This window comes from Bufo bufo, chromosome 6 (assembly GCF_905171765.1).
Source record: "Bufo bufo chromosome 6, aBufBuf1.1, whole genome shotgun sequence".
NCBI classification, from domain to species: Eukaryota; Metazoa; Chordata; class Amphibia; order Anura; family Bufonidae; genus Bufo; species Bufo bufo.
This window is the reverse complement of record NC_053394.1, coordinates 193,086,507-193,110,893: the sequence shown is the minus strand read 5'-3', so window position 1 is coordinate 193,110,893 and position 24,387 is coordinate 193,086,507. Positions and strand designations below refer to the sequence as shown.

Here is a 24,387-nt window from a genome sequence, read left to right as displayed (position 1 = left end):
GGGGTTGAACAGAAGGGGGAGGGGGATTTGTGAAGAAGTTTCAGGGCAGGGGGGGTTCCATTTAAAAATTTCCTGTGGGGCCCAGTCAGTTTTAGTTACGTCACTGCTGATAGGTATTGTTTTGGCACAAGAACATTGGCCCAGATTCACTAAAAGATGTAAGCATAGTTTACACAGCCCAATGCCTATACGACAGGTGGCTACTGCTATCGTTCGTCCCCATACAGTAGCATTTTTTTCTGGGAAATGATGATTGAGGTGTCTACATGAACAATTATTTCACCCGATAAATGATCGGCAGCACCTTTACACGGGCAGATTATCGGGAACGAGTGTTCGTACAAACATTTGCCATTAATAATCTGCCCACCAATAAGGCTCCTTTCACATGAGCGAGTTTTGCGCCCGGGTGCAAAGCGTGACGTGAACGCATAGCACCCGCACTGAATCTTGACCCATTAATTTCAATGGGTCTGTGTACATGAGCATTGTTTTTGCATGCATCACGTCTGCGTTGCGTGAAAATCGCTGCATGTTCTATATTATGCGTTTTTCATTATGCGTGAAAAATGCATCGCATCCGGAAGCAAGTGCAGATGCAATGCGTTTTTCACTGAAGGTTGCTAAGAGATGTTGTTTGTAAACCTTCAGTTTTTTATCACGTGCGTGAAAAACGCATCAAAAACAAATCAAAACACATTGCACCCGCGCAGAAAAATCGCTGACAAAACTGACTGAACTTGCTTGCAAAATGGTGCGAGTTTCCCTGAATGCACCCTGAGCGCATCCGGACCTAATCTGTCACGCTCGTGTGAAAGAGGCCTGAGGCTAGGTCTACACGACAACATTTGTCGCGCAACATTTTGTTGCGCCAATGTCGCGCGACAATTTTTATATGGCAGTCTATGGTGTCGCACTGCAACATGCGACATGCTGTGACTGCAAACGCGACAGTCGCAGAAAATCAATTCGAGATGGATTTAACCTGCAACAGATTATCACTGTATCTGAGGCTGGATGATAAATCTGGTGCAGATTCTATAGCAACTATTGGTTGGCTTATTTTGAAAAAGATTTTAAAGGGGTTGTCTCACTTCAGCAAATAGCATTTATTATGTAGAGAAAGTTAATAGAAGGCACTTTCTAATGTATTGTGATTGTACATATTGCTTCCATTGCTGGTTGAATTCATTTTTCCATCTTGTTATACACTGCTCATTTCCATGGTTACAACCACAATGTAATCTAGCAGCAGTGCTTACACACTATAGGAAAAAGCATCAGCCTTTGTGCACTCATAGTTTTGGCCACCAGAGAGGCCAGCGCTTTTTCCTATAGTGTGCATGACCACCACTGCTGGATTACAGGGTGGTCGTAACCTCAGCCTCATTTTTCCATCACATTATATACTGCTCATTTTCATGGGGTGTGTGTGTGACAGAGTTTTTTGTTGGACCTGAAACACAGGCTGTAAATCAGCTGCTAGCAGAAGGAACCTCTGCTAGAAGTAGTTAGCTGCTGCCTGCTAATTGATGGTTGCAGACTGATTCCAGCTCACCTCTGCTCCTGAGTCCAGCCTCCAGAGCATGGGCGTAGGAAGCAGGGGGGACGGATCCCCCCCAGGAAATAATGCGGGGGGGGACAGGTATGGTCAAATATCTCCCAGCGGCAGCGGGGCAATGTGTGCGGCGGCGGGGCAGGCACTGAGATGAGCGCTTCCATTGTTGGAAGCGAAGCGCTCATCTCCATAGTGATCTGTTTGTATTGCCGTCCTCAGGACAGCGATACAAACAGAAGGCTACGGAGGAGCAGGGCAGGGCGGTGTGTCCCTTTCCTGTTCCTCTGATGGCCTAGTAGTGCCGGCAGCCTATCAGAGGCCGTCGTAGGCGGCGCGATGACATCATCGCACCGCCTGAGCCATACAGCGCAGGAGTCGGGACACTGTGACAGGCCGGAAGAGGCCTGCTACGCATCACTCCAAAGAGGTAAGTATAAATGTAAATAATTTTTTTTTTTAACATATACAATACTTTGTTTTACTGGCACATGATTGGGGGGGGAGCTATTACTGGCACATGATTGGGGAGGGCTGTTATTACTGGCACATGATTGGGGAGGGCTGTTATTACTGGCACATGATTGGGGGGGGGGCTGTTATTACTGGCACATGATTGGGGGGGCTGTTATTACTGGCACATGATTGGGGGGGCTGTATTACTGGCACTTGATTGGGGGGGCTGTTATTACTGCACATGATTTGGGGGGCTGTTAATACTGGCACATGATTGGGGGGCTGTTATTACTGGCACATGATTGGGGGGGGGGCTGTTATTACTGGCACATGATTGGGGGGGCTGTTATTACTGGCACATGATTGGGGGGGCTGTTATTACTGGCTGATGAGAGGCACTGGGGGGCTGATGAGAGGCACTGGGGGGCTGATGAGAGGCACTGGGGCTCATTTCATATTGGGGTCTGAACTGAGGTGTGATCTGAGGTCTTATTAACATTGGGGATCTTATTGGGGCTGTTAGCTGAGGTCTGATTAACATTGGGGGTCTGATTGGTGGTCTGACCTGAGGTGTAATGAAAAATATTTTTTCTTATTGTGCCCACTTCCAGCCCGGAGCCCAGGGCACTGATCCAGAGCAGCTTTGAGAAAAAGGCCTCAGTCTACCACACTCCTTCTGCCCGGCCAAGCCAGCCAGCACCCCTGAGTCTTCAGAACTGTAAGTGTGGGGGGGTTCACACACACACACTTAAAATTTAACGATCTAAACCTACTTCGCAGTTTACAGAATAAGAATATACCCGGCGAGCAAAAATGCTGTCCCCCCCAGATTTTTGGGGGGTTCCTACAACTCCATGCTCCAAGAGCCCTATAACATTGTATTCTGTAAAGATTGGAGAAGGGCCACTGGAAGGGGCCCCTTTGGTGACGGGGGGCCCAGAGCAATTGCCCAGCTGAAAGTATCCATACACAGGTAGTAACCATGGTCCCAGCATGGGTGCACCAATTCCACACTGTTTAACCACTAACTGGGGGTTCGATCTGGGTGTCCTTACTTTCATAAATCCAAAACCTGTGGGTGTACCCAGAGGTACTCTTATACATTTTAATTCTATACCTTGCTAGGAAGGTGTTGACAGAATTTGACCTTCTCTTTAACCCCTTAAGGAACCTCTACCATACATGTATGGTGCTGGTGAATGTGACTTTAGGACCAGCACCATACATGTACGGCAGGCTGATCGTGGCGGGTGAAGGAGCTGTGCCCGCCCGATCAGCGGCACGGACCCGGCAGTCACTGACAACCGGGCCCCTGCTGCATACGCCGCCATCGTGCGAAGACACAGATGCCGCGTATTAAACCCCTTGAAAGCCGCGGTCAAGGTTGACCGCGGCATGCAGAGGGTTTGCGGAGGGTACGGGTGCCCTCCGCATCTCCATCGGGTCCCCACGCTGCAGTGGTGGGGACCTGATGGCAGAGAAGGGAGCCTGATGCCTTTCATAGGCATCGGGGCTTGACCTCTACGGAAGCCTGTTAGATACAGCCCCTTAGGCATCAGTCTTCAAATGTGACATGGCAACTTAAAATTATCCCAGTGAAATTTGCCCTCCAAAAATGAATATGGCTTCCTTTCCTTCTGCGTTCTGCTGGTGTGCCTGTACAGCAGTTTACAACCACATATGGGGTGTTTCTGTAAACTACTAAAATCAGGGTACAAAATATTGAGTTTTGTTTGGCTGTTAACCCTTGCTTTCTACTGGAAAAAATGGGTTAAAAATGGAAAATCTGCCAAAAAAGTGAAATTCTGAAATTTCATCTCCATTTTTCATTTAATTCCTTATGAACACCTAAAGGGGTTAAAAAAAAAAAGTTTTGAATACCTTGAGGTAGTTTTTTAAAATGGGGGGCCATTTATGGGTGGTTCTATTATGTAAGCACCCAAAGTGACTTCAGGACCTGAACTGGTCCTCAAGGCCTCTTACACACTACCGTATGGCTATTTCAGTGTTTTGCGGTCCGTTTTTCACTGATCCGTTGTTCCTTTTTTTTGCTTCCGTTGTGTTTCCGTTCCGGTTTTTTCCGTATGGCATATACAGTATATAGTAATTACATAGAAAAAAATGGGCTGGGCATAACATTTTCAATAGATGGTGCCGCAAAAACAGAACGGATACGGAAGACATACGGATGCATTTCCGTATGTGTTCCGTTTGTTTTTGCGGACCCATTGACTTGAATGGAGCCACGGAACGTGATTTGCGGGCAATAATAGGACATGTTCTATCTTTCAACGGAACGGAAAAACGGAAATACGGAAACAGAATGCACACGGAGTACATTCAGTTTTTTTTGCGGAACCATTGAAATGAATGGTTCCGTATACGGAACGCAAAAAAATGGCCCGCAAAACAGAAAAAAAAAAAAACTGTAGTGTGAAAGAGGCCTAAAATTTTAAGAGGCCTTAAAAATTTAAGATTGGCTTCTAAACTTTCTAATGTCCCAAAAAAAGAAAATGTACTTTACAAAATTGATCCAAACATGAAGTAGACATATGGGGAATGTAAAGTAATAACTATTTTAGGAGGTGTTTTAAAAGCAGAGAAATAGCAATTTATAAAATGGTAAATTTGGTATTTCTTTATAAATAAAAATGAAATATTTTGACTCAAATTTACCACTGTCATGAAGTACAATAGATGACGAGAAAACGATCTCAGATTGGCTTCAATAAGTAAAAGTGTTTTAAAGTTATCACCACATAAAGTGACACGTCAGATTTGCAAAAAATAGCCCGGTCCTTAAGATGAAAAATGGCTGGTTAAAATGGGGTTAAAATGAATAAGGGACTCATCACAGAGATTGTTTCTGATGGTGTATACCTCAGCAAACTTGGCGTTAAAGTAAGTACTGGCCTAATTTTAAGTAGACTATAAAATCCAGGGATCATTTCAGGGCAGGGATTGTTCATTATCTTTGTAATGCAACAAATTCAGAATTGATTTTAATTGTGCTTGGCTGATGGCCAAATTAAAGTTTGGTAAAAAAAAATCTCCACTCCAATACTGTCTAATGTCTAGCTTTTTTTACAAGGCGCATATGCAACACAAGCCTCGAAAATGTCATCATCTCTGCTGTATCTACTGTGGTCCACCTAAGAAGTTTAGCAAATGATGATGTGAGATTTAAGCAATTAATTGCTGGGCATATAAATTAGTCTGGCCACCACTGAATTACAAAATCCTTAGAGAAAAAGATTTTGAAAAAATCTATTTCTCTAAAGTTGGCGTTGTCAAGCTGGATTCCTGATCTCCCCCTCAAACTCAGGAATTTGAGCTGATAATCCACAGGGGGTGGGGTCCATATGGCATCATTGGTGCCGCCTGCTTACTTATCTTACAATGAGAATGTTGCGATTGGGCCAGTTAGAATGACCAATCACAGGGATCACTGTCTTGAAAGCCCCTGTGCGATGAGCCAAGATGGTTTTGCTGTCATGTATGGCACCATGCTGGACCTTCTTGTGTACGTACATGTAGGGCGGTATGTCAGGAAGGGGTTGTCTGAGAGATTTTGATATTGATGGTTTATCCTCAGCACCCCCGCTGATAAGTTGGTCCTGCAGACCTCCAGTGCAGCCAGTCATGTCACATTTACCAGTCATATGGTAAGCACAGCTCAGTTCTATCAGTGAATGCTGCTGAGCTGCAATACCAAGGACAGCTGCTCTCCAATAGGCAGTCCTGCAGTCAGGCATTGTTCACACTTATTTATTTTATGCACCTATATAGTGCTGCTATATTCCACAGTGTTTTACAGACATTAGCATCAAGCTGTCCTCAATGGGGCTCACAATCTAAGTTCCCTATCAGTAGGTCTTTGGAGTGTGGAAGGAAACCCACGCAAACACGAGGAGAACATATAAAATCTATGTAGATGCTTTGTCGGATTTGTACCTAGGACCCCGGTGCTGCAAGGCACCATTGCTAGCCTCTAACCACCATGCTGCCCAAATAACTTCAGCTATTTGGTCAAAAACAGTAGTATAGCCTACTTACAGATAAAAGTATAATGTAAAGATTTCCTTCTGTTCTGTGTTTTTGCCCCACACCTGGTTTTGGCTGAAAACAACTGATGGAAATAACTGACCAAATAACCGAAGTATGAACTAGGCCTCACTAAAGTGCGATGACCACTTCAAGCAGCTGATCAGTGGAGGTGATTAGGGTTGAGCGAACCCGAACTGTAAAGTTCGGGTTGGTACCGAACTTTAGGATTTTTGGACCCCAAACATTTTAGTAAAAGTTCGGGTTCGGGTTTGGTGTTTGGCGCTTTCTCAGCGCTTTTTGAAAGGCTGCAGAGCAGCTAATCAACAAGCGTTTAACTGTCTGACCTTAGAAGCCATCAAGGCCATGCCTACTAATGGCATGGCTGTGATTGGCCAGTGCAGTATGTGACCCAGGCTCTATATAAGCTTGAGTCACCTAGCGCTGCACGTCACTCTGCTGTTACAAGTGTAGGGAGAGGATGCTGCTGGACTGGTGATTTCAGGGAGAGAATAGGAGAGAATCTAACTCAGCGATCTACATAAAATTAGTTGTGTGGGTGCAGGGCACAATCATTTTACCCTGCCCTGAGCCCATTGACCAAAAAAAAATAATAACTTATCCGTCTGTTAGTTAGGTGGGCGGCGGCCACCGCCATTTTATGCAAGCTCAGTGCACTAGCACTGCATCTGAGCTTTTGTGACATTCTAATCCAAGCTTGAAAAACAGCACTAATAATCTGGTTGTAAAAAAAAAATAACCCTTTTTTGGCAATATACAACATCTGGTGCATTTTCAGGATTAGTCAGTGTGCAATTTTAGCTAGAAATACAGGCATAATTTTCTTTTTGTGCAAAATACACTATTTTACATCCCTAGCTGCATCTGGACGTGTGAAATTCAAACGTTATATACAGCTTTCATATTCTGTTAGTAAAAAACCCACTTTTTTGGCAATATACGACATCTGGATTAGTCAGTGTGCAATTTAAGCTAGAAATACAGCCTGAATTTTCAGGGTTTTTAAAAACACACTTTTTGTGAGATACACCCTTTAAATACAGGGGTTCTATTCAGATATTTGAAATACCGCCATTTGGTGCACAAATCTATAATTGAGGCCTAGTGTGGGTCAGGGCTTGTGAAATACTCCCTTTAAATACAGTGTTTCTATTCAGGTATTTGAAATACAGCCATTTTGTGCACAATCCTTTAATTGCGGCCTAGTGTGGGTCAGGGCGTGTGAGATACACCCTGTATATACAGGGCTTATATTCTTCAATTAATAAAACACCCTTTTTTGGGCAAAATACACAATTTTTCAGGCCTTGCAGCATCAAGACGTTTAAAATTCCAGGGTTATATACTGCTGTCATATTCAATTATTAAACTAACACCCGTTTGGGCAAAAAAAATTTAGTTGGCAGCCTTTGCTGCAGATGTCATTGTGAGATACACCCTTTAAATACAGGGGTTCTATTCAGGTATTTGAAATATAGCCATTTTGTGCACAAATCTTTAATTGTGGCCTAGTGTGGGTCAGGCCGTGAGAGATACACCCTGTAAATACAGGGCTTATATTCTTCTATTAATAAAACACCCTTTTTGGGGCAAAATACACAATTGTTGCGCCCTTACATCATCAAGACGTTTGAAATTCCCCTTTAAATAAGGGGTATTTTATTCAGGTATTTGAAATACAGCCATTTTTGGCAAACACATTTAATTGAGGCCTAGTCTGGTTCAGGGCGTGTGAGATACACCCTGTACATACTGTCACTCTATTCTACTATTAATTAAACACCCATTTAGGGCAAGATCCTAAATTCGAGAAATATCAGGAGAGCGTCAAATAAGGGACGTGGCCCAGGTCGTGGTGCTGCTGGTTGAGCTCCTGTTGCAGGGATAGGACGTGGTCGATCTGTGCCAGCTACACGCACAAGTGAAACCCCATTCTCAGGTGCGAGTAGGCGACAGAACCTGCAGCGGTATTTGGTTGGGCCTAATGCAGCTCTACGAATGGTGAGGCCTGAACAAGTACAGGCGATAGTAGATTGGGTTGCTGACAGTGGCTCCAGTTCCTTCACATTATCTCCCACCCAGTCTCCTGCTGAAAGACCACAGTTGGCATCTGCAGCCGATGTCCAGTCTTTCACCTCACCCCCTATCAAATCAGCCAAGCAGTATGAGCCCCAAGTCATGCAGCAGTCTCTTCTGCTTTTTGATGACTCTGTTAGCAGGGTTTCCCAGGGCCATCCACCTAGCCCTGCCCCAGAAGTGGAAGAAATTGAGTGCACTGATGCCCAACCCACTTATCTTTCAAGATGAGAACATGGGGGGGACAATCGCAGCACGTCTCGGATGATGACGAAACACAGGTTCCAACTGCTGGGGCTTTCGAAAGTGTACAGACTGAAAAGGAGGGCAGGGTGGAAAGACGATGAGGTCCTCGACCCCACATGGAATCAAGGTCATGCGAGTGACCTATGTAGTACGGAGGAAGAGGCGGTGGTCGCACAGAGCCACCAGCACAGCAAGAAGAGGGAGCAGGGTGCAAAAGCGGAACGGCCGTCCTCTAGACAGTACGCCTGCTTCTGCTACCACAGCAAGGGACCGAGCACACCAAAGCCAGCTCCAAGGAGTTCCATGGTGTGGCAGTTCTTCAGGACAAAGTTCTGACGACAAGACATGAGTGGTTTGCACGCTGTGCAATCAGAGCCTGAAGCGAGTCATAAACGTTCTCAACCTGAGCACAACCTGCATGACCAGACATCTAAGTGCAAAGCACGGGCTGCAGTGGAGTAGACACCTCAAAAACCCCCCTGCTTCCTCTTGTGCTGCGGTCTCGGCCTCTTCATCCACCTCTGGAGTGACAGTGCCACCTGCCACCCCGCCAACAGAGGATCTGCCAGCAACACCAAGATGGGTCACGTGGACCAGTAAGCACGGTCAGGGACGTTATATCTCCATAACAGCACACAAAGTAAACGCAGTGGCGGCTGGGCCTGAGGCGGATAGCAGTTTGGCGCATGTCCTTCCACCACCGAGGATTGCAGGGCGCTTCAGTTTGCCTCCTTTGCTTCCTCCTCCTACTCTGCTTCTTCATCCTCTACTGCCGCCTCATCCGGTCAGCGTAACACCTTCACTACCAACTTCAGCACAGCCAGGGGTAAACGACAGCAGGCAGTTTTAAAACGTATCTGGGGGACAAACCCCACACCGCGCAAGAGCTGTGGACGGGCCTTGAACAACAGACCGATGAGTGGTTGGTGCCAGTGAGCCTCAAGCCCGGCCTGGTTGTGTGCGATAATGGGCGAAAACTCGTAGCAGCTCTGGGACTAGCCGGTTTGACGCACATCCTTGTCTGGCGCATGTGCTGAATTTGGTGGTGCAGAGGTTCCTTAAAAATTACCCCGACATGTCAGATCTGCTGCATAAAGTGCGGGCCGTCTGTGCGTGCTTCCGGCGTTCTCACCCTTCTGCTGCTCGCCTGTCAGCGCTGCAGCGTAACTTCGGCCTTCCCACTCACCGCCTTATATGAGAAGTGCCCACAAGGTGGAACTCTACCTTGCACATGCTGGCCAGACTGTGCGAGCAGAAGCAGGCGATAGTAGAGTTCAGCTGCAAGACGCACGGCTGAGTCGCTCGGAGTAACAGCACCACTTCACCACCAATGACTGGGCCTCCATGCGAGACCTGTGTTCCTTGTTGCGCCGTTTTGAGTACTCCACCAACATGGCCAGTGCCGATAACACCGTTCTCAGCATAACTATCCCACTTCTATGCCTCCTTGAAAAAATGCTGCTGGCGATGATGGAAGAGGATGTGGCACAGGAGGAGGAGGAAGAGGGATCATTTCGTAGGGTTTCTGGCTAGTCATTTCCAAGTGGCTCCGAGGGTGGGTTCCTGCACCCACAAACCCAAAGTACACAATTGTCCAGTTCTGGAGGATGAGGAGATGGAGGAAGAGGAACCATGTTCACAGCAGGGTGGCACCCAGACCAGCTCATGGCCATCACTGGTGCATGGCTGGGGGGATACAGAGGACACAGATGATTCACCTCCCACAGAAGACAGCTTTTTGTTGCCTCTGGGCTGCCTGGCACACATGAGCGATTACATGCTGCAGTGTCTCCGCAACGACCGCCGAGTTGCCCACATTCTAACTGGTGCTGATTCCTGGGTGGCCACGGTACAAGGACAACGTACCGTCCTTATTTCCGTCACTGGAGCGTGATCGTAAGATGCGCGAGTACAAGCGCACGCTGGTAGACGCGCTGCTGACGGCATTCTTACCTGACAGTATGGGCACAGTGGAAAAACAAGGCGAAGGCAGAGGAAGAGGTCGCCAACGCAGCTGGGGCACCGCCAGCACCTCAGATTGCAGGGTTAGCATGGCCGAAATGTGGAAAAGCTTTGTCAGCACGCCACAACAACCAGCACCACCAGCTGATATGGAACGTCTTAGCAGGAGGCAGCATTTCAGCAACATGGTGGAGCAATATGTGTGCACACGCCTACACGTACTGAATGACGGGTCTGCCCCATTCAACTTCTGGGTCTCCAAATTGGGCACATGGCCTGAGCTTGCCCTTTACGCCTTGGAGGTTCTGGCCTGCCCTCCAGCCAGTGTATTATCTGAACGTGTGTTTAGCACAGCAGGGGGCGTCATCACAGACAAGCGCAGCCGCCTGTCCACAGCCAATGTGGACAAGCTCACGTTCATTAAAATGAACCACTCATGGATCCCACAGGACTTGTCCGTACCTTGTGCAGAATAAACATGCATACCGGCACTAACCAGCGATTGTTATACTGCAGCGCAATTGCTCATTCTTGTATTTTGGATATTTCACACTCTTTTGGAGTGTACCCTAATTTTTTAAAATAAAATTAAAACCAAAAACCTGTGTTGGCTACCTCGACCTCCTCCACCACCGCTTCTACCTACACCGCTACGTCCTCCGCCTCCTCAAACTCCTATTCCATATGGAACTCCACCTCATAAATCAATTTTTTTTTATTTTATTTGTACATATTTGATTTTATTTCATTTCACTACTTTGTTACTTTTTCTGGTGAAACTCACAAATATTTGGGTGTGATGTACCACTGATATACCTAGTTTAACCCCTTCCCGACCGCAATCTGTATATATACGTGATAGCTGCACATACCCCGTGCAGCTACCACGTGTATAGACGTCATGGCGGCTCTTTAATCCAAGCGCTGCAAAGCGCTTGGATTAAAGCTTCTGCCCCTGTCCTGCTGCTGTCACGGACAGCATACAGTTCAGTAATGCCGGCAAGGGACCAATCAGAGTGGCCCCTTGCCGACAATCAATCCGATTGGTTAGTCTGTGCAGACTGACCAATCGGATCGTGGCAGTGAAAAAATGCCGGTTTCAGGCTCTGATCTGCGCTCTGCAGATCAGAGCCTGAAATCAGGTAATGTGTCCTCGTGCCCCCCCCCCTTCCCGATCTGTGCCCCTCCTAGCCCCCCCCCTTGTGTCCGCCTGCCGCTGAAGCACTTATCTCCTGCCTCCTGCGGTCCGCCCCCTCCCGGCCCCATACATTCCTCCTGCCCCCTCAATGCTGGCCGTGAAACCCCCCCACCCCCTTTCCAGCGTTGTTCCCATGCCCCCATGCCGTGCGGTCCCCCCTGCTGTGTGTGATGGCGGCGGCTCCATTCCTGAGCGCCGCCATCAGCAGAGAGTGTCAGCTCTATGCTGACACTCTGCTGTAATCCCATAGATGCCGCGGCATCCATGGGGTTAATAGAGGGAGGGGGCTCCTCTCTCCACCATCGGGCTGCTGCGCTGCGATTGCAGCGCACCGATGGTTGCCATGGTAACCGGACGCTTTGCAAAAGCATCCGCTGTTGCCACCTACAGGGCATCTGATTGTATTATACTTTGCAATGCAAGAGCATTGCAAAGTATAGTACAGCCATCAGCCCCACTGGATCTTCAATCTTTAAAAAAAAAAAAAAAGTGAAAATAATAAAAGTAAAAATTAAATAAAAATTTACAATTAAAAAAAGAAATTGCTTTTTCCTATAAAAAAGGAAAAAAAATATATAATACACATATTAGGTATCACCGCGTCTGTAACGACCGTCTCTATAAATATATCACATGATAGACCCCGTCCGATAAACACCATAAAAAAATTTTTTTTAAAATAAAAAAGTAAAAAAAAGCCATTTTTGTCATCTTACATCACAAAAAGTGCAACAGCAAGCGATCAAAAAGGCTTATGACCCCCAAAATAGTACCAAACTGTTACCCCATCCCGCAAAAAGTGATACCCTATTTATGACAATCGCCCAAAAAATAAAAATCGATGGCTCTCAGACTATGCAGACACTAAAACATCATTTTTTTGGTTTCAGAAATGCTATTATTGTGTAAAACTTAAATAAGAAAAAGTATACATATTAGGTATTGCCACGTCCGTAACGATCTGCTCTATAAAACTGTCACATGACCTAACCCCTCAGATAAACGCTGTAAAAATAAATAAATACTGTTCCAAAACGGCAAATTTTTTGGTCACCTTGCCCCATAAAGTGTAATAATGAATGATCAAAAAATCCTATGTACCCAAAAATGGTACCAATAAAAACCTCAACTCTTTCTGCAAAAAATGAGCCCCTGCACAAGACGATCGGCAGAAAAATAAAAAACATATGGCTTTCAATAAATACACACAAAAACAATTTTTTTCAAAATTGCTTTATTATGTAAAACTGAAACAAACAAAGAAAGTATACATATTTGATATCATTGCGTCCGTAACAACCTGCTCTATAAAAATAGCACATGATCTACCCTGTCAGATGAATCTTGTAAAAAAAAAAAAAAAGTGCCAAAACAGCCATTTTTCTGTTACCTTGCCTCACAAAAAACTTAATATAGAGCAATTAAAAATCATATGTACCCCAAAATAGTACCAATAAAACTGTCACCTCATCCCCTAGTTTCCAAAATAGGGTCACTTTTTGGGAGTTTCTACTGTATGGGTGCATCAGGGGGCTTTAAATGGGACATGGCATCTAAAACCAGTTTAGCAAAATCTGCCTTCCAAAAACCATACGGCGTTCCTTTCCTTCTGCGCCCTGCCGTGCGCCCTTACATCAGTTTACGACCACATGTGGGGTGTTTCTGTAAACCGCAGAATCAGGGTAATAAATATTGAGTTTTGTTTGGCTGTTAACCCTCAATGTGTTAAAGAAAAAAAATTTAATAAAATGGAAAATCAGCCAAAAAAGTTAAATTTAGAAATTTAATCTCCATTTTCCTTTAATTCTTGTGGAACACCCAAAGGGTTAACAAAGTTTGTAAAATCTGTTTTGAGTAACTTGAGGGTTGTAGTTTCTACAATGGGGTCATTTATGGGGGGTTTATGTAAGCCCCACAAAGTGACTTCAGACCTGAAACTGGTCCTTAAAAAGTGGGTTTTGGAAATTTTCTTAAAAATTTGAAGAATTGCTTCTAAACTTCTAAACCTTCTAACGTCCTAAAAAAATAAAATGACATTTCCAAAACGATGCCAACATAAAGTAGACATATGGGAAATGTTAAGTAGTAAATATTTTATTAGGTATAACTCTGTTTTAGAAGCAGAGAAATTGAAATTTTAAAAATTGTGAATTTTTCCATTTTTTTTTATAAATTTGGGATTTTTTCATAAATAAAGGTGAAATATATTGACTCAAATTTATGACTATCATGAAGTACAATATGTCACGAGAAAACAACTCAGAATAGCTTGGATAAATAAAAGTGTTCCAAAGCAATTACCACATAAAGTGACGCATGTCAGATTTGTAAATTTTGACCTGGACACTGGGGTATCAATGACCCTTGGTCATGAAAGGGTTAAAATTTGTCTGTTTCATTTTCGGGTGAAATTCAACAATTTTTGGGTGTGGAAGTACCACTGCTATACCTAGTTGACAGCTAATAAATTTCAATAATTTTTCTTTAACATTTTGGGGTGACAAGAAACAATTTTTTTCTTTCATAGACCCCTGCTCTACCAAGTAGACATGTTAATAAATTTTCTGTTACATTCTTGGGTTGACATTATACAATTTTAGACGTGAATAAACTCTGCTCTGCATAGGTGACAGGGAATACAATTTCAGAAATTCTTCTTTAATTGATGCGCGCCACCTCCTTGATTCAATGATTAAACTTTAACAAGTTGTACCATAATTCCGCTTTACTCTTTTAGCCAACATTTGCGCTTCAATACTTTGTCCCACATTTCTGCTTTAGGCCCCTTTCACACGGGCGTTGCGAGAAAATGTGCGGGTGCGTTGCGGGAACACCCGCGATTTTCCGCGCGAGTGCAAAACATTGTAATACGTTTTGCACTCGCGTGAGAAAAATCGCACAGGTTTGGTACCCAAACCCGAACTTCTTCACAGAAGTTCGGGCTTGGGATTGGTGTTCTGTAGATTGTATTATTTTCCCTTATAACATGGTTATAAGGGAAAATAATAGCATTCTGAATACAGAATGCATAGTAAAACAGCGCTGGAGGGGTTAAAAATAAATCATTTAACTCACCTTAGTCCAATTGATCGCTGCCCGGCATCTCCTTCTGTCCCCTTTACTGAATAGGACCTGTGGTGAGCATTACTTATAGGTAAAGGACCTTTGATGACGTCACTCCGGTCATCACATGGTACGTCACATGATCTTTTACCATGGTGATTCACCATGGTAAAAGATCATGTGACGTACCATGTGATGACCGGAGTGACGTCATCAAAGGTCCTTTACCTATAATTAATGCTCACCACAGGTCCTATTCAGTAAAGGGGACAGAAGGAGATGCCGGCATCGCGATCAAGTGGATTAAGGTGAGTTAAATGATTATTATTATTTTTTTAACCCCTCCAGCGCTGTTTTACTATGCATTCTGTATTCACCTCCCGCAACGCATCCGCGCGGAAAACTCGCTCGTGTGAAAGGGGCCTTACTCTTTTGGCCCATATTTGGGCTTCTGTAATTTGTACCACATTTCCGCTTTACTCTTTTAGCCCACATTTGGGCTTCTGTAATTTGTAACACATTTGCGATTTAACAGCTTTTCCCACATTTCCCCTCGATCCCAATTTTCCCTTAAATTTGGTCTCTTTCTCACGCTCCCTCTCCGGCGTGGAACCCTGATTCGCCGATAACCGTGATCAACATGGTAGGCTCAGAAAAGAATATCGAAAGTTGATAGAGAAGATATCGAAATGGATGGTGGATGTCATAGGTGACAGGAACATAAATTAAAAAAATCGTCAATTACATTGTCAGGTGACATTTTGCCGGATAGAAACCCCTGCTCTGCATAGTTGACAGGGAATAAAATTTAATAAATTTTTCATTAATTAATGCGCGGCACATCCTTTCATTCAATGCTTAAACTTTAAAAAGTTGTCCCACTTTTACGCTTTAATAATTTGTCCCATAATTCCACTCTGTAATTTTAAATTTGAAAAAAATTAATCCTCCCTTGGATGTGGTCTCTCTTTCTCATGCTCCCTCTCCGGCGTGGAACCCCGATTCCCCGCCACCCGTGATAACCATGGTAGGCGCAGAAAAGAACATCGAAAGTTGATAGAGCAGATATTAAATTGGATCGTGAACATCACGGGGACGTGCAACATGGTGGGGCAGTAAGTGTGCACACGCCTACATGAACTGACTGACAGGGGTCAGCCCCATTCAACTTCTGGGTCTCCAAATTGGGCACATGGCCTGAGCTTGCCCTTTACCCCTTGGAGGTGTCTGAACGTGTGTTTAGCATGACTGCAGGGGGTTATCACAGCTATATTTCCCAATGTTTTGGGGTGTACCCTAATTTAAAAAAATTAAAATAAATTTAAAACAAAAAAGCAGTGAAGGCTACCTCCTCCTCCTCCACCACCGCTTTCACCTACACCGCCACATCCACCGCCTCCTTAACCTCCTACTCCATATCGATCTCGTCCTCCTACATCAAGATTATAATTTTTTTTTTTACGTATTTTATGTTTTTTAAAGTCATTTCCCTATCCACATTTGCTTGCAGAGCGCTTGCCATGCTCTTAACCACATTGTGATGCCATTTGCAGCCCTCTAGCCCTTTCCATTACATTTTTACTGCCATTTTAGTGCTCAAAAGTTCGGGTCCCCATTGACTTCAATGGGGTTCGGGGTCAAGTTCGGGTCCCGAACTCAACCTTTTTCCGAAGTTCGGCCGAACCCGTCGAACCCGAACATCCAGGTGTCCGCTCAACTCTAGAGGTGATCTGAGGATACGTCATCAATATTAAAATACCTGGTAAAACCCCTTTCATTTTAGTCATTTAATTATTTATACATGTAGGGATAAATTTCGCAATATAATTACCCAAAGTAGATATAAAGCTGTCTTATTTAACATTTGTATTATTGTGTAGCAATAGCTGCCCCCAAAGAATAAAGCTCTGGTTTATTAAAGGGAAAGTGTCATCAGACAATGACCTAGTGTTTTAAGCCCTTCAACCACGCGACGGTGGTTGAGGTAATGTATGGAGCTGGCTGCTGCAGTAAGCCCGCTCCATATGTGGTGGTTCCCGGCTATATCATACAGCAGACCCCCCACAGCAATGACATGGAATGGACCACAAAAATGGTATCAATAAAACCTACAGTTTGTCTCGCAAAAAACAAGCCCTTTTACAGCTCTGTGGATGGAAATATAAAAAAGTTATGTCAGAAAATGGTGATGCAAAAGAAATTTTTATTTTTTCAAAGGTTTTTATATTTTTTAAAGTAGCAGAACAAAAGAAAACCTATACAAGTTTGGTATCGCTATATTCTTATTGAGCCGCAGAATAAGGAAGTCATGTCAGTGAATGCTGTGATATCAAAACCCCAAAAACCTTGGCGGAATTAAATTTTTTTTTTTTCATGTTAACCCGACAAATAATCTTTTATACCATTTTCCAATAACAGATATGGTAAATTAAAAATTACAATTTATCCCGCAAAAAATAAACCCTCATATGGCTATGTGAATGGAAAATTAAAAAAGTTATGGCTATTGGAACGTGGGGAAGAAAAAATGAAAATGCTAAACTAAAAATGGGCCCAGTACTTAAGGGATTAATCACATTTTTATTTTTAACATATCCTATGTTTAAATCCAAAGATGGACAACATTTGCATGTAGTTTGTATTTTCTCCCTGTGTTTGTGTGGGTTTCCTCTGGGTACCCTGGTTTTATCCCACACTCCGAAGACATACTGATAGGGAACATGATTGTGAGCCCCATTGAGGACAGCTTGATGCTAATGTCTGTAAAGCACTAAAGCAGCGCTATATAAGTGCATAAAATAAATAATTTTTGAAGATGTTATTTTTAACCCCTTCAACCCTGGGCCTGTTTTCACCTCCTGCCATTTTTGCAAATCTGACATGTGTCACTTTATGTGGTGATAACTTTAAAACGCTTTTACTTATACAGGCCATTCTGAGATTGTTTTCTCGTCACATATCGTACTTCGAAACAGTGGTAAAAATGAGTAAAAAATTATTAAATCATTTTTATTCATAAAATTTACCCAAAATTTGAAAAAATTTGCAAATTTCAATTTCTCTACTTTTACAATAGATAGTAATACCTCCAAAAAATAGTAATTATTTACATTCCCCATATGTCTATGTTTTACATTTTATTTTTTGGGGACATTAGAAGGCTTAGAAGCAAATCTTGAAATTTTTCGGAGAATTTCCAAAACCCACTTAAGGACAAGTTCAGGTCTGACGTCACTTTGTGAGGCTTACATAATAGAAACCACCCAAAAATGACCCCATTTTAGAAACTACACCCCTCAAGGTATACAAAACTGATTTTACAAACTTTCTTAACCCTTTAGGTGTTCCACAAGAATTAATAGAAAATGAAGAAGAAATTTCAGAATTTCACTTTTTTTGCAGATTTTACATTTTAATCTATTTTTTCCTGTAGCAAAGCAAGGGTTAACAGCCAAATAAAACTATATTTATTACCCTGATTCTGCGGTTTACAGAAACACCCCACATGTGATCGTAAACTGCTGTACGGGCACACAGCAGGGCGCAGTTGGAAAGGAATGCCATATAGTTTTTGGAAGGCAAATTTAGCTGAACTGGTTTGTAGATGCCATGTCCTATTTGAAGCCCCCCTGATGCACCCCTACAGTAGAAACTCAAAAAAGTGACCACATTTTGGAAACTACGGGATAAGGTGCCAGTTTTGTTGGTACTATTTTGGGGTACATATAATTTTTAATTGCTCTATATTACTTTTTTGTGAGGCAAGGTAACCAAAAAAAATTGATGTTTTTGCACCTTTTTCATTTTTACAGCGCTTACCTGAGGAATGTCATGTAAAATTTTTATAGAGCTGGTTGTTACGGACGTGGCGATACCTAATATGTATATTATTTTTTTAAGTATTTCACTTAGCACAATAATAGCAGCAGTTTTTGAAACAAAAAAAATTATGTTTTAGTGTCTCCATGTTCCGAGAGCTATAGTTTTTTTTTTTTGGCGATTGTCTTAGGTAGGGGCTCATTTTTTGCGGGATGAGGTGACTTATTATTGATACAATTGTGAGACATACGCCTTTTTGATCACTTGGTGTTGCATTTTTTGTGATGTAAGGTGACAAAAATAGCTTTTTTTTTACACCTTTTTTATATATTTTTTTTATGGTGTTTATCATGTGATATATTTATAGAGCCGGACGCGGCGATACCTAATATGTGTGGGTTTTGTTTTCTGTTTTTTTATTATAAAATAAGGGGAAAGGGGAGTTTTTTTTCCTTTATTAATTTTATTACTTTATTAAAAACATTTTTTTAAACTTTTTTTCTACTTTATTTATGATGTTCACTTTTGGGGGTCTGATCCCCTCTGCAATGCATTACAATACATCTATATTGTATTGAATTGCCTGTTAGTGCATGACACTGAGTCATACACTAACAGGTTGCCTAGGAGACCCAGCCTGAGGCTGGATCTCCTCAGCTCCCGTAGAAGGCAGTTCCCAATGCCGTGCACGGCACTGGGCAGCCTCTGTACAGCATCGGGCTCCCTTGTGTCGCATCGAGTCCCCGCCACAGCAGCGCGGGGACTCGATGCGATCACTCACCCGACACAAACCCCTTCTATGTCGCGGTTAATCCGCCGGCATCAGCTTTTACAGCGATGCCGGTGGATACAGCAGGGGCCCGGCTGCCACGGACTGCCGAGCCCCTGCAGTGATTGCGCACGCACCGCTCCGGTGCCCGCACGATCACTATGACATACTATTACGTCAAATTGCGGGAACAAAGTGGTTACCATGACGTAGTAGTAGGTCGGGAAGGGGTTAATTTTCCATGTCAATATCTATATTCAAAAAAAAAATATTTTTAAATGCAGTTGTCACTGGCACTGGCCACCAGGCCTAATAATAGGCGCCACTTCTTGGTCTTGTAAGGGATCGCCTCTTATTTGGGGGTCATTCTCACAGATACGACTTTAGGACACCAGGTTTCAGGTCCAAACTGTGCATTTATTGTGCACACTCCAACCACTACAGGTTATCATGAAGTCGCAGCTTCACCTAACACATGTGACATCCACATAAACACCTGCATAACCACAGGAGGCTGGTGAGAGGGTATCGACCTGGCCTGGACGCGGGGAACAGCCACCCACCCTGCTCTTTGGCTGCTCCCAATAAGAACCGGCCCAGATTGGCTTTACAGCCACACTAAGTAACCCAGTGTCAGCGAGCACTAGCTGCCGCTGACACAGAAATTTACTGGTTCTTATTTCACCGAGGCCAGGAACCCTTTGTTCTGCCAGACCCACGCCAGCAGAGCTTGGTTTATCACCAAAACCAACATCTTGCCTAACCGAAACTGCCTAAAGGCCTCATGTGCCCATCTCATGGCCAGATACTCTTTCCCGAGTGATGATGATGCGCTATGACAGTTTTAGAGACCTCTGCTTCTTTAGCAGCTTTTTCCACTTCAGCCGCGGCTCCCTTTGGCTTAACTTTTTCAGTCTTTGTCTTCTTGAAGTCTCCAGTCTCTTTGACCGCCTTCTCATCCTTCTCGGACATGACACCATACACTTGCCCTGTTAACCCCTCCCCCTCTTTCTCATCGAGGCAGGAGGCACCAGGGTCTTCAGCAGACTCCTCGTCTTCTGTCATTTTCTCCAGAGGCTCACCCAGGACCCTGTTCTCATTTTGTTGAGGATTCAGGAGACACAGCCCATTGTAATAGCCCGGATCCGAAAACTGATCGTTCACCTCCTCGTACTTCTTCCCCAGCAGGCTGCTGGCTATTTGGAAGGCCTTGTATGCAGAGGGGACGTCTTCCAGGCCTAGGCTACACGCTACCACGGTTCTGTGGTCTTCGGCATCCACATCAGCCCCATCATCTGGTTTAGCAGAAGCATCTTCCATCTTCTCTGCCACAGCCAGCACCACAGTGCCACCCTCTCCAGTCCCATTTTTAACAGGCTCTGGCTTCTTGACGTCTTCCAGAGAACTCTCCTCTTCAGGTTTCTCACCTTCCACCTGCTGTTTGAGAGCACACTTAGATTTCTACAACTCATCTTTTAAGCTCATGAGATTTTCAGTCTCTGCTCTGAGTTGCTTGTTCAGCCTCTCCAATTCAGCATGCTCCTCAAGCACTTTTTCCAGGGCTTTAGCCAAGGAGAGGGCCTTGGTCTCCTTTTCCCAAGCATCAGTCTCTGTTTGGTCACGTTTTTCACCATATCGAGCGGAGATGTTTCTCTTGAGCTAGGAGCCAGTCACACTTCTCCTGTTTCTTTGCTGGATTAGACATAACTTGCTTCTGGTGGTCCAGGTCCACCATCAGATCATCCAATCTTTGCTGAAGTTTGTTCTTGGTTTTCTCCACCTTTTTGTATGTCACACCCTGTTTCTCCAGGCGCTGAACCACCAACTCCATGTTTTTCAGCAGGTTCTTTTCAGCTTTTTGCACAAGTTTGTGGGAAGTGCCCCGCTTTTGGGCTTCCGGTTCCAGCTGCTCCTTGCTCGGCTCTGCTGCAGCAGATGTAGGAGTATAACCATTCTCTTTCTTTGCCCTTTCTGAAATTTTCTTCGAGAGAGAGAGACAGAGACAGAGACAGAGACAGAGAGAGCTCCTGTTTGCAGTTGTACTGTCGTGTCAGGTCATCTACAACTGTCTGGATATGGGCTTCAGACCCTAGGCTGATGTCACCCAACTTAATTCCCATCTCGTCAGATAGAACTGTCTGGTCGCTACTAATAACCACCTCTGTTTCACAGGACATTGACATGGTAGCTTCAATCTCTGGGTTGCTACCGGTCACAGCACATACGTCACCTATACCGCTCATGTCATTATTAATTCTGACCTCTAGGGGCACAGATGAGCTAATCCCCACCTGGGACACTTCCTTAGTGACCAACCAACATTGTAGAGACTGCATTTCCACCTCTAGTACGTGCGGTACACCCTCTAGCCCTATCATATTTTCCTGCACCATCAAACACTGAGCTGGAGCTGGGCTTTGCTCCACACTACTTATATGCATGTCTTCAAACCTTTTGATTACATCATATCGCGCTTCATGAAACATAGCAGATGCAGAAAATAAAGTTTCATCATCATTTACATTTTTACCACCAGGGGGTGCTTCTCCCCTGACCACAACCTGCAACGGAAAAGTTATATCACTGTCACCACATATTTCATATGACATTATATTTTCCTTATGCATTTCCGCACTTTTGTCACCATCACTTTGCATTTGACCAGCACCATTGTTTCCAATGGTCAATATTCTTTCCCCATGCAGGTCAAAGTGCAGCTCCCTTAGATCCTCACTTAAAGGGACAGGTACAGGTTCTGCAGGAGTTGCGGCACTATCTGCAGAAGTGTCTACCTTACCCCACAGCAACAAACAGATATCATGGCCCAATACTCCCTCATGCATGATCGTATCTGTAACATCAAATTCATCAGTCTCTGTTCTCATTGGAGTCTCACGCTCAGTGAAAATCAGCGGATAGTCCTTATCCGCACGACTGTCCAGCACCTTTAATATTTTACCAGTCTCAGGTTTCAATATTGTGCTACCTCTTACCCGGGCTAGCATGGGATCCCGGATCCTTGTCATCCCAAAAAACTAGCTTTGGTCATGGGCAACTGAGGTAACACAGAAACCTTCTCCCCTGTAGATTTCTGCGAGGGAGCAATCACAGCAGGCCTATCCGCCTGTCCAGACACAGTTTTTCCTCTGTGTGACTTATTACCTACCGGCCCAGCAGGTATCCCCTGCCGCCGGCTCACCGTCACTGGGTCTGCTACATAGTTAATAACAGGAACAGTCTTACCCTTTGTAATCAACCTTTCTGGTAAAGCAGTGACATTCTCTCCCGCGGACTCATCAAGGTTGTGGTTGCTCCTAGCAACAGCTTTACTGCACTTCCGCACTCCCTCTCTAGGACTCCGGACACAGTCGCAGGGAAGATATGCACTCCTGAGAACCGCACCGCTCTCCACCTCTTTGTCTTCCCGACGGTTGCCCTTGGCAACGGCATATCTTTGCCTTTTATCAGGAACTCCGCTGCACAACTGCCCAAACAATGGAAAGTCCTTGCCCAGTACAAATTCCACTTCCAGTGTCTCACATTTTAACAGCTCCCATTGCACAGAGCCATAGTCCGTCACAAAGGTCAGTGACACCGTAGTTTTTGTCTCTGGACCCCTTGTTACAAAGTCCAGAATTTCAGGCAGGACCCGAGACACTTGCTGGCGGGAGTCTAAAATGACCCCCAGCGGGATTCCCCCGATCACTAACTCGCAGGATTTCTCCCACGGGCTATAACATTTTGCAGCCATTTCCACTGATCAGTCTCTTGTACTGGGCTTCTGGCCCTTTAAATTCTGCACTGTTTGCACCTCAGAAAAAAAAAAAAATGTCCAGTTTAACACCAGCAGTTTTACAGCAGTCTCTACTCCTGCAAACTAGCAGGCTTCCGTCCCTTTAACCACCTCAGCCCCTATGGCTTAAACACCCTGAAGACCAGGCCACTTTTTACACTTCTGACCTACACTACTTTCACCGTTTATTGCTCGGTCATGCAACTTACCACCCAAATGAATTTTACCTCCTTTTCTTCTCACTAATAGAGCTTTCATTTGGTGGTATTTCATTGCTGCTGACATTTTTACTTTTTTTGTTATTAATCGAAATTTAACGATTTTTTTGCAAAAAAATGACATTTTTCACTTTCAGTTGTAAAATTTTGCAAAAAAAACGACATCAATATATAAATTTTGCTCAAAATTTATTGTTATACATGTCTTTGATAAAAAAAAATGTTTGGGTAAAAAAAATATGGTTTGGGTAAAAGTTATAGCGTTTACAAACTATGGTACAAAAATGTGAATTTCCGCTTTTTTGAAGCAGCTCTGACTTTCTGAGCACCTGTCATGTTTCCTGAGGTTCTACAATGGCCAGACAGTACAAACACCCCACAAATGACCCCATTTCGGAAAGTAGACACCCTAAGGTATTCGCTGATGGGCATAGTGAGTTCATAGAACTTTTTATTTTTTGTCACAAGTTAGCGGAAAATTATGATTTTTATTTTTTTTTCTTACAAAGTCTCATATTCCACTAACTTGTGACAAAAAATAAAAAGTTCTATGAACTCACTATGCCCATCAGTGAATACCTTGGGGTGTCTTTTCAAAATGGGGTCACTTGTGGGGTAGTTATACTGCCCTGGCATTCTAGGGGCCCAAATGTGTGGTAAGGAGTTTGAAATCAAATTCTGTAAAAAATGGCCAGTGAAATCCGAAAGGTGCTCTTTGGAATGTGGGCCCCTTTGCCCACCTAGGCTGCAAAAAAGTGTCACACATGTGGTATCTCCGTATTCAGGAGAAGTTGGGGAATGTGTTTTGGGGTGTAATTTACATTCCCCAACTTCTCCTGAATACGGAGATACCATGTGTGTGACACTTTTTTGCAGCCTAGGTGGGCAAAGGGGCCCACATTCCAAAGAGCACCTTTCGGATTTCACCGGTCATTTTTTACAGAATTTGATTTCAAACTCCTTACCACACATTTGGGCCCCTAGAATGCCAGGGCAGTATAACTACCCCAAAAGTGACCCCATTTTGGAAAGAAGACACCCCAAGGTATTCGCTGATGGGCATAGTGAGTTCATGGAAGTTTTTATTTTTTGTCACAAGTTAGTGGAATATGAGACTTTGTAAGAAAAAAAAAAATAAAAAAATCATTTTCCACTAACTTGTGACAA

The 24,387-nt window shown here is 44.0% G+C and overlaps 1 protein-coding gene and 1 non-coding gene across 2 annotated transcripts in view; both read left to right on the top strand.

Annotated features, from left to right (window-relative positions):
* LOC121005627 (transmembrane protein 132A-like) overlaps positions 1–24,387 on the top strand; it is a 779,862-nt gene that overhangs the window by 12,509 nt on the left and 742,966 nt on the right. The gene's annotated exons all lie outside the window — the stretch shown is intronic.
* Positions 11,723–11,807, top strand: LOC121006167. Its single transcript, XR_005780034.1, has one exon. It is a non-coding gene; the product is annotated as a small nucleolar RNA SNORD71 (small nucleolar RNA).